Below are 12176 nucleotides of genomic sequence, written 5' to 3' on the forward strand. Positions count from 1 at the left end.
ACTCAGGTCAGATTCTTTATTAATTCTTAATTTCTAAAAACATTAAGAAATTTTTCTAAATTTCAATCTTATTATTCCAAAAATGGAAAAGAAAAGCTGGGGGGGGGCGGAAAGTAGCTCATTCCTGTTTGCGAGCTACTTAGGATCTGAAACACAATTCGAAACCAATTTTGACCCAAAAAAATGGACAGACTTTATCTCCAATTAATCAGCAAAAATCCAGGTTGAAGGTGTGGCTCAAGTGGTAGAGTACCAACTATGAGTAAGTAAGCCTAATATGTGTAAACTTCATGAGTTAGACCTCAGCACCATCAAGAAAGAGGGAAAAAAAGAAAAGGGAGGGAAAGGAAGGAAGGAAGGAAGGAAGGAAGGAAGGAAGGAACGAAGGAAGGAACGAAGGAACGAAGGAAGGATGGAAGGAAGGAAGGAAAGGGAAATACAGAAAACTTAATTAATACTGGTCTTTTGGTACTCTGGTAAGGTTTAAAATAAACTTGCAGACAAAACTCCCTGGGACGCTGCCTCAAGGCCCTCCCCGCTTTGGTTTGTGCCCGAAGTGGTCTTTCTCAGGTCCAGTCAAGTTATTCTTGTATTTAAATTAAATGCCCCTGATGTTTTCCTTACAACCAAAGAAAAAACATAAACCTCTAAGCATAGTATACAAATCCCTTTACAACCTTGATCTAGCCTGCTTTGCCAGTTTATTCCCATAACTCCTCACAATATTTTATTCAATCCTACTTGTGCTTAATTACTTCTTCACGGTCCCCAAACACACCTGCTCTCCTACACCTCTGCTTGCCTGTTGGCTTCCACTCCCTGCTATATAGTCCCTCTCCTGGAATTGTCTGCCTCCTTAATTCACCATTAAAGTCTTTTCTTTAATGTGTGACATTTTTGCAATCAGAATGGATTCATGTACTCCTTTCAGAAATAAAAGACTAAATAAATATTCTATTCCTGAGGAAAAAATATGACCACATTTAAATGTCACCTTTCCTGTTAAAACCTCCTTATTCTCCATGCTCATTTAATTGTTTCTATGGTAACTGTGTTAATGTGCACCTTCTCTATTATTAATATCACAATAGGCTTATATGTCTGCCCTCACTTTGAGTTATTGAAGCAGACATGTTTTATATTTTGTTCATAACTTAACTCAAGAATTAACATAGCTGGTGTCAGTGGCTCACAACTGTAATCTTAGCTACTCGGAAGGCTGAGATCTGAGGATCGTGATTTAAAGTCAGCTCAGGCAGGAAAGTTCATGAGACTCTTATTTCCAGTTAACCACCAGAAAACTGAAAGTGGCACTGTGACTCAAAGTGGTAGAGCTCTATCCTTGAGCTGAAGAGTTCAAGGACAGCACCCAGGCCCTGTGTTATAGCCCTGCAACCAACCAACGCCTCCCCTCCAAAAATGCAGAAAGTTGCCTGTGGTAATTCATGTCTTTAATCCTAGCTACTAGAAACAAGAAGTCAGGTGGGTTGGGGTTCAAGGTCAGTCTGGGGAAAAGTTTGCAATCTAGGTACAGTGGTTCTTGCCAATCATCCCAGCTCCCATGGGAAGTGTAAACAAGAATTCTGCCTAGTTGTCTAGGCAAAAATGAGATCCTATCTTAAAAATAACCAGAGAAAAAATGTGTTAGGGACATGTTTCAACTGGTAGAGCATCTATCTAGCAAGCCTGAAACTCTTTTCAAAACCCAGTATGTCCTCCACTCAGAATAAGTGCAGAAATTACCTGTGAAAAAGAAAACAATCTAGAATCTGGATTGCATCAGCTAATCTTGAGCACCTCAGAATGAAGCAAACATTAATTTTTCTCTTCCAGAGAAAGAGAAAAATGAGCATCTAGCAGTAGCTTAAAAATAGTCCTCCTGATTAGAAAACTGTTCCAATCCCATGCAACCCTTTTCCTGGTAATTGTCTTCTCAGTTCCCTTAAACTTGTAGCACCAATGTGCTTTGTAAAAAGCAAACCTAGGGAGTTAATCAATACCACCTAAGCACTAGGCATACTCCAGTTTGCAGTAAAAATAATAGATCCCTTGATTCTTCTCATAGTGAATAAAAAGATGTAGATACACAAAGGCACAATGCTTACACATATCTGATATATGTGTAAATAAAAAATATATTTATCAAAATGAAATGGAAACGCTATGTGTTTTTCTTTTTGTTATTTTTGTTTTCTTTTTGTCTTGTTTGTTTATTTATATGTTTGGGGGACTGTATGAGGAGGCACAAAAATGGTGGGACAAAGGGTAAATGAATGCAGCAGTGTTACTCATGAGACACTATGTTGAAAATGAACTATACAACTTGTAAGTAGGGATGGGAAGGAAAAACTGGGAGAGTGAGGGAAGGGTTGATAGTGTCCACAAAGAAATGTACACTTCACCTGACTTATGTAACTGTAACTCCTCTGTATATCACCTTTATACAAACAGAAAAGAATAAATTTAAAAAATATGTGAATAGCATATGGCTTAATGGTGACTTCTAAAGAAAATATAATTATTATCATGGTTTGTATATTAAATGAACATTTCTCAAAGTACTTACTTATTAATTCTTGAAAGAACCAATGAAGTGATACAAACTATTTTGAGGATAATCTAGAATACAGGCGTGTGTGTGTCTGTCTGTCTGTCTGTGTCTGTGTCTGTGTGTCTGTCAAAATGATAAATTTACTTGAAACAGAAAACAGATGAGTCTCAAATGGACTGCACCTTCATAACATGTAATTTCATCTTGCTGGAAAGAAATCATCATACAAAAACTACTACTTACAAAGTTATAAAATAACTTTTTCTTTTTTTAATTTTATTTTATTTTATTTGAGAACATACTGTACAGAGGGGCTACAATTACATGGGCAGGATAATGCATACATTTCTTACCAAGCATTGCAGCCTCCTCCTTTGTTTACCCTTCACCTCCCTTCCCAACCTCCCCCCTCCCCCCACCCAATTATACCCCCCTCCCCCCTACACACCGACAGTTATAAAATAACTTTGAGTTTACAAAAATGAGAAAATATTCCATTTTCCAGAGGATACCCAGTAATCTTTTCTTTCCATTTCTGAGATATTCACAACCTTTTCCTATTTTTCTAAGATATCAATGTGATTAAAGCAATACCAATTTTCTATAAAATTATTCCTTCTATAAATTTAGTGACATATATATTTTCCAGTTACTAAACTTTTTTTTTTACTTTTCTTTCACATTGTCTTATAATGGAATGGTGTCTTCTAAACTGGCTGTTCCCAAGAATTATATGAGGTGTTTCTTACCATGTAGGTTTCCAAGTACTCCCTGGGAAGTTCTTATTCAGGAAGTTCTCTTTCAGGGAGCTGGGATTGTGGGAATGTGTTACAGTGCTTGCCTAGCATGCATGAAGCCCTGGGTTGGTTCCATTCCTCAGTACCACATAAACAGAAAACAACACAAGTGGTGCTGTGGTTCAAGTGGTAAAGCACTAGCTTTGAGCACAGAGAGGCTCAGGAACTGCACCCAGGCCCTGAGTTCAAGCCCCAGGACTGGCAAAAAAAAAAAAGAAGAAAGTTCTCTTTCAGAAAGACAATTATGAATAAGGATTTATTAGCACCTTACATGATTTTTTATAGTCAAGTTGGAAATGTTGAATTAAAATGAGACTGCAAGTACAATAAATAAATGCAATTCTAATTACCCTTAAATAAGCAAGACTTAATTAGCCTTTAATTTAAATCAGAAGACTTATTAAGCCTTTTTTAGACAGTGTCCAAATTCATGACCAGTTATTAGCTCTCCAATTTGTTTATTTTACCAGGGTACAAACATTGCATCTAAAGCATTCCCCTTTTTATTTTCAACAATGTCTACTCTTTGTGCATATTTCCCTTTCCCCATGCAATAGAAAAATTCTTTGACTTATCAAAATTAATTTAAGAAAAATGATCAAAAAGTAGCAAACTGAGATTGCTCAGCAATCAGAAATAGCTGATCCACCAAAACCTAAAATATTAGTACATGTAGAAAAGAGGCACAGATGTGGTAACAAGCCAGATGACAACTAAGTCAAAAGAACAAATCCATGCTCAAAACTTGCATGAGTGCACAACGAATGAAACGATGAAGCTTAAGTCAACAAATGTGTTAAATGTAGATGCATTTCTAAGACAATATTGTTCAAAGAGAGACTGTATTCCTCCAAAGACTTAATCTCGGCATATCACTACATTGAAATATACTTACAGTACTTAGAGAATGGTCATTATCTAGAACCTATTCTCCTTCTGACCATTTTAGGATCATGCAGAGATAATATTTAGCAGAGTAGAGGATGCTCAAAACCCTTCTCTGGCCTGGTTGCCAGTTGCCCCAGTGACTGCTCTAAGCCCACACTGGCTGCTGGTAAAAGACTGTCTTACTCTACCTTCATAAATGTTCAACTTACTCTACCTGGTAAATATTTATCAGTCTCTGAGACAGTTGCCTGAAGATACAAGAATACAATCTACTTATTCTAGAAAAATGGGTATTTTTCTTATGTTACTATGAGAATCCTTATATATTAGTAACCTGAAAGAATATCCTTTCATGGACTCTCCTACTCCATGAGATGTGTTGTTTTTCAGCCTGGGTCCAAATGATATCAATACCCTGTTCATCCAGCAAACTTTTGCTTTGGCTCATCTCCTCAGAGAAGTCTTCCTTGACACGATCTAAGTTAGACATCCATTGTATGATCCATTCTTCATCTTTTCATCAACATTGAACACTTGAAACTGCTTAATCACTTGGTAACTTCTTTTTTGTTTTGGTCCGTCATGGGGCTTGAACTCTGGGCCTGGGTGCTGTCTCTGAGCTCTTCAGCTCAAGGCTAGCTAGCACTCTACCACTTGAGCCACAGTAACACTTCTGGTTTTCTGATGGTTTATTGGAGATAAGAGTCTCAAGGACTTTCTTGCCCCAGCTGGCTTTGAACCATGATCTTCAGATCTCAACCTCCTGAGTAGCTAGGATAACAGGCCTAAGCCACCAGCACCCAGCATATTTTACAATTTCTTTAGCCAGTAATTTCGACATGGACAGGACAGTGTATGTTTGTTTACCCCAGCACAGCTTTGCTATGTGTCTGACAAATATTTATTATCAACAAAGACACTCAGAAAATTTATAAATTTTCATTCCTTAATGTATAGCAGTACTATTAAACTCACTTTCTTGTTATTACCATACACATAAATTTTCTTTTATAAAAAGATTTTCTGAAGCCTTCAGAATATTTAACTAAATGGGATTTTCTGACTATCTGTGCTTTTGTGGAGCCATCTAGTGTCCATTTTGTTGAATGAAATTAAAATGACACAAACCCCTGCACACACATCCTACCCCACCCACCCCAGAAAAACAGCCTTCAAAAGAGGCCTAACACTAAAGAATGTAGAATCTCCACCTGGCAGTAATAATTTAATACATCAATTGACTACTTGAAAAATCTTGGGTTGTTTGTTGTTGTTGTTGTTATGCTATCTCTGATTTTCACCAGGAAATTACTAAATCAGTCATTCTAGAATTCTGGCAATTTAAAACATCATGGTATACTAAATAATGCCTTGCTACTTGCATTAAAATGTCATTAAAATGACAGTAAAAGAATAAAATATATAGAATATTTAAGAATAAAGAGAACAGAGTATAAAATAAAAGCAGAAAAGAGAGGTAAAACATCTTAGGACTCTGAAAGAAGATAAACAACAACTGACAGGACCATTAGAGAAATTTGAAAACTAAGAAAGACTGAAAGAAAACAACCCAAACATCTAAACACCCAAAGACAGTAGTTCTTCTCTAAAGTTACAGTGTTCTCAAGTAGCCATTGTAGGATCTGTACTCCAATAGAATGTAAGTCAAGAAATAGTAAAGACATAATATAGAGGATATAGGATATACAACAAAGGGAAGAGGTCAAGGAAATCCCCAAGTTGATGATAAATCTTGGACTGCTGTGAAACATAGAAGTGATCAGGACAAATGGGATTAGACTGACAGAAACACTAAGAAATATCTATTAGAACAAACTGCTCCTTGGAGATTTGGGAAGAAGATTGCAGCTCTACCAGTATATCTGGATATGAATTCATCATAGATACCTGGGAAAATTAATCAATGTCAAAAGAAAATAGAAATAGAAATTCAATGAATAGCCCAGTTCAGGTTTGAAAAGTAATAATGATGTGAACAAAAAAGCAATTTAATCAATTATATTATGTCTTCTTTGGGAAAATGGGAAGGAGGAAAATAGTGCATGTAGATGAACTCTCTTAGTTGAATACTTTATTGTCTAAATTGAGAGCTATAAAATTATATCATTTAAAAACATAGAGTCTAACTCTGAAAAGGCTGACAATGGTTTCTTGTAAGAGACTCGATAGTATGACTGCAAGGAAACAGTTTTATTGCATCTCAACTTTTATCTTACGTGTGTCTAACTTTTGAAATAGAAATATATATCACATATTTTTAGCTCTTAGTATTTCAACACTAGCACAAGGTGTGAGACAGAAATTTCTCAGGTTCTATCTGAAAGTTACCACCATAGACACCTTCAGGACATCTCCTTTAAAGTTTATATCACCATTAGAGAAATTAGAAAGCTAGAAAGGACTATGGAGGAAACCAGTAAAAAAAAAAGTGTAAACCCAAACAAACTAAACACTTGAACTTTTTAATGTTTTGATAGATGAGATATGTGTTAAGGATAACCTACCACATGTATAAAGTGCTTCTTCCATGGTTTGTTCTTTCTGGGTAGATGAGTTAGTTATAATGTCTGATATCACAACACATCTATCTTGGAAGCACCAGATATCACTCTTCTTCAATTTTCTAACAGATTTTTCTACCCATAACTCTTTTGGGGCCAAAGATTGCTATTTTATAGGGAAATTGGGTGTTGGGCCTAAGTAACACCATCTTTTCCTCACAGCCACCTTGTAATAGAGACTATATTTAATGGAATACTAGCAGAGTACTTCCTGAACATCCAAAAGGATAGGCCTATTTAGATTCAAGAAGCTTTTAGAACCCCAAACAGACCAGATCAGAACAGAACATCCCATAGCCACATTATAATCTGCGCAGGATCCATAGAGACTAAAGAAAGGATTCTTAATGCTGTCAGAGAAGTCATGTACCAACGGATCACATCCGTAATCCTAGCTACTCAGGATGTGAGATGTGAGGATCATGGTTCAAAGCCAGCCAGAGCAGGAAAGTCCGTGAGACTCTTATCCCCTATTAACCACCAGAAAACCGGAAGTGGCACTGTGGCTCAAAGTAGTAGAGCACTAGCCTTGAGCTGAAGAGCTCAGGGACAGTGCCCAGGTCCAGAGTTCAAGTCACATGATAGACAAAAAAATAAAAGGCTGTCAGGGAAAAAAGAGCAATTACCTATAAAGGAAAACCAATCAGAATAACTACAGCATAGACCATGAAAGCAAGGGGAGCCTGAAATGAGGTATGACACACCTTAAAGACAATGGACAGCAAGGAAAATCTGAAACACTATACCTCCACCAAACCAGCATTACAGAAAATATTCAAAGATATCCAACACACAGAAAACAATAGAACACATAGAACATGATATTTGCAGAAAAACAACCACTATAAACAAAGAACCAGATAATTATAATAAGAACTGGCAAGGCACATCCCATAATAAAAACCACATTGAGATTCCATCTCACCCCAGTTAGAATGGTCATTATCAAGAAAAATAATAACAACAGATGCTGGCAGGGATGTGACCAAAAGTGAATGCTACTATACTGTTCTTGTTGTCTTCTTAGTGTACTGCATGTCGTTATTTCTTTTTTTTTTCTTTTGTTTCTCCCTTTGGATTACCCCCTGTTGTCACTGCTTTTTTAATTTTAATATCCTTTGTTGTGTATATAAGTTTGTCTGATTTAGGGAAGGGAAATCACAGACATGGTGAGACAAAGGACAAAGGGTAAACCAATGCAACAGCAATACTCACAAGACACTATGTTATAATAAACTTTACAACTTGGAGGGGAAGGAAGTTTCAGAGAGGGGGAAAGCAGGAGAAAACAAGGGAGGGTGTAGCACTGTTCACAAATGAAATCTACTCATTATCTTTCTTATGTAACTGTAACCCCTCTGTATATTTCCTTTACAATAAAAAGAAAAACTATATATAGTCCTTATAGGGTAGATTTTACCCCATTGGAAATAATGTTTGGAAGAACCCTTCCCTCACTCCCCAGCTTCACTAGGAAATATTGGCTGAACTTAATAATGCTTCCTTACTTAAGTTTCTACAGAACTTACAGACAACTCAGCAGAAGATGCATAAACAGGTCCAGGAAGACACTGCCAGCTTGGATCCAGTCCATCCCTTCTAACCTTGAGATTCCATGTGGGTTAAGAAGTTCATTAAAGACAATCTTACTTCCACCTGGATGGGATCCTACACCATCATCCTGACCACTCCCATAGCAGTGAAAGTAGATGGAATCCCTGCCTGGCTCCACCACAAGCAGCTAAAACCTGATGACTTGAGATGGAAGGCACACATCACTTCAGATCGACTGAAGCTAAAACTTTTGTGTCATCCTGACCCTTTGTCTTCCTAAGGCTATAATTTGTTCCATGTTCTCTTCCTCCAGTCTGTAGTGCTAATGGCTACAAACTGACACCTCAATGGATAAATCAGCTAAAAAATGGAATTTAAGGAAAAATTTATACTAACCTCACTATTATCAGTCTAGGGCAGGCTGAGTTCCAACTGGACTCATGTGACCTTTTTGGAGAAATAATTCCTCTCAAGCAAAATCTTAACCATTCCTATGAGAGAAGGGCTAGAGTTCAAGTGGCATCTGGCCTGTGGCTCTGAGTCAGCTGGAAAGAACCTGCAAATGACTAATTATTACACTGCCCAGAAAAATCTTAACTGTAAATTCAGGGGAGTTCTTTTGCTCCCAGTGAGGTTGTGAAACTATCTCCACCATGGATGGATAGGAAGAGACCTCTACTCCAAGTCTGGCATTCTACCTACCCTTCATCATGCCAGATGGAAAAGTCCAACCCTTTAAAAAATAAGGATCAGAAACACCCAGGATTTTTGTTTGTTTGTTTTTGACTACAGGGTGAACATGGGGAATATACCTAATGGGAAGGAAACATGGCACCTTCTTCAAGCTCTGGTATAGGCACACACACACACACACACACACACACACACACACACACACACACACACACACACACGTATACTATATAAACTTTCTATACATTACAAGTATATATATATATATATATATATATATATATCAAAAACTTTTACTAGGTTCTGTTGTAAGGGTAGTAAGAAGAAAAAAAGCCTTCCTAGTATACATAATTTTCTTTCATTGAGGGTATCTGGGCTGTTTCCATACCTTGGGTATGGTGAATAGTGCAGCAAGAAACATGGTTGTACAAAGTAGTTTTACTATGTATCCTGATTTGTAATCTTATGAACAAATGGCATGAACCTTTCAGCATGTTGGAGGTATTACTATTGTGAGGACTCATACAGATGAGCACTTATTGCATTATAAAATGAACGTCATCTTTTTGAGAACCATGACTGCTGTGCATGATGAACTTTTTAGCTTACTGGGTTAGAAGAATTCCAGTCAATGATCAGTAGCTTAGGTCATGTTGTAATATGGTGGGCCATAGTTAGAAAAAAAAATCTAACTCTAACAAGGCCCAGTTGGAAACCAAAAACTGCTTCTCAAAAGAATAGTTGTCATCTACAGAGAATGGAAAGGCTTTGCTCAAATTCTGGGGATCAACATTGATTCTCAAACATGTGAGCGAGGTTGGAAGTGGACTGTACTCTGGAGGACTCAAGATGATTGCACCAGTCATTAGCCAAAGCACATGAGCCAACGTAAGCAGCAACTAATCCCTTGATTCAAAAAAATCTTTTTTTTATTTTAATTCTTAATCATTAGTATAATTTCCTAGGCAGTAACATATATAAGAGCTGTTATTACATCTTAATGGATCAGATATTAAAATAGATGTTTCAATATTATTTATCTCAATGGGGAGAAACATATGTTAAAATATAAGTGTTCTTTTCAAACTTATTAATAAAGAAAAATAAAAAGACATGGTAAGCATGTGCATCCACACTAATCAGATGTTTATGTTTTTCATGATAATCTCTAATTTACTTTCTTAGTATAACTCTATAAACCATAATTTCAGAGTAAAATAATAACAAAGATACATCTGAAAAGAGAATTCACTGTACAAAACTTTCCCAAGCCAGCACTAATTTGTTTAGTTGTTATGCCAAGGTCGCAGGAACCCCCCCCCCCACAAGAAGACCACGAAGAGTCAGACTCTACAGCTGTTTTATTTAAACGGGCCTCGTCCTACACTCTGACACAGCGGAGCCTAGGAGGAGAGCCCCGAGCTAAGGATTTGCAGGTCTTATATAGGCACACAATCAACCAGGTGTTTTGATTACCACCACGTGTTGCTTTGCTAGACAGAAACAAGCAACACGTGGTGGTCACTGCCTCAAACTTTAACCTTTCATTTCCCCCCTTGACTTATGGTCCTGAGCCACAATCTTGTGGCTCTGGCCCAAAACTAAACTCCAACAGCTCTTGATCTTGAACGGGTATACCAGTAACAATCAGTCCATTTTTCTTTTCTTGAGGCGTATGCGGAGTGGTTGGGTAGGATGCTTGGAGACTTCCCATGTTTCCCCATGGTCGTCCAGAGCAAAGGGGTCAGCTGGTCTGGCATGGGAGCAGTGGATCCAAGCAGCAATGCCGTCCACCTTAAGGGCAGTGGGTGTAGCCAGTAGCACCATGTAAGGTCCCTTCCACTGTGGTTCCGGAGATTGCAAGTTGTGCCTTTGAACAAACACCCAGACCCCTGGTTTAAACAAATGGGGGGTAGGAATAGAAGCAGAATCATATAATGCTCTAAGCTGGGGCAGTATACTCTTATGCACCAGCTGTAAATAGTCAAGCTTACACAGAAATTCAGTATCATCCAAATCAGCAAGCAATTCAGTCTGAAGGCTAAGGATAATGGGTGGAGGATGTCCATACATTATTTCAAAAGGAGTAAAGCCAAGCCGATAGGGTGAATTTCTTATTCTAAACAAGGCAAAAGGAAGGAGCGATACCCAGTCTGTGCCAGTCTCCAAGGTCAATTTAGTTAAGGTCTCTTTTAGAGTCCTATTCATTCTTTCCACCTGCCCTGAACTCTGGGGTCTATAAGCACAGTGCAATTTCTAATCCGTCCCCAGTGCCGCAGCTATTCCCTGACTTACTTCTGAGACGAAGGCCGGTCCATTGTCTGACCTGATGGTGGATGGGAAGCCACACCTGGGTAGGATTTCTTCCAGGATCTTCTTAGCCACGACATTTGTGGTCTCATGCTTTGTTGGGTAAGCTTCAACCCATCCTGAAAAGGTGTCTACAAAAACTAGCAAATATTTATATCCAAATTTTCCAGTTTTAATTTTTGTGAAGTCTACTTCCCAATATTCACGTGGCCTATCTCCACGGAGGCAAGCTCTTTTTGTAACCGGTTGATTGGGGAAATTGGTGAGCTGACAGGCTTTACAATTTTTAACAATGTCCTCAATGAGTTGATTTCCTTGCCTAATTTTTACTTCTGAGTGTCGGAGCAAGTCTTGCATTCTTCGGGTTCCCTCCCCAGTTTTCCACCAGTCTTTGTTTCCTTCTCTGTCTGGGGTTTATAAGGCCATGGGAATTTTCTTTATCCACTCCAAGTCTTCTTGGGAGTACTGAGGCTCAGGAGGCAAAGCTCGTGGCCCTGGGTCTACTAGAGTCAGTACTTCCGCTCTGGGCTGGAGGGCCGCCTCCTTAGCTGCCTGATCAGCCAAATTATTTCCTTTGGTTATAGAATCAGTTCCCTTTTGATGGCCAGGGCAGTGCATAATGGCAATATTTGCTGGCTCCCATAAGGCCCGGATGAGGCTTAAAATTTCTTGTTTGTTTTTAATAGCCTTTCCCTCAGCTGTCAGCAGCCCCCTCTCTTGGTAAATGGCTCCATGGACATGCACAGTGGCAAAAGCATACCAACTGTCCATGTAAATGTTTAGTCTCTTCCCTTTTCCCAT

The sequence above is a fragment of the Dipodomys merriami genome, unplaced genomic scaffold, assembly GCF_024711535.1.
Source record: "Dipodomys merriami isolate MVZ:Mamm:240054 unplaced genomic scaffold, mDipMer1.0.p SCAF_4, whole genome shotgun sequence".
NCBI classification, from domain to species: domain Eukaryota; kingdom Metazoa; phylum Chordata; class Mammalia; order Rodentia; family Heteromyidae; genus Dipodomys; species Dipodomys merriami.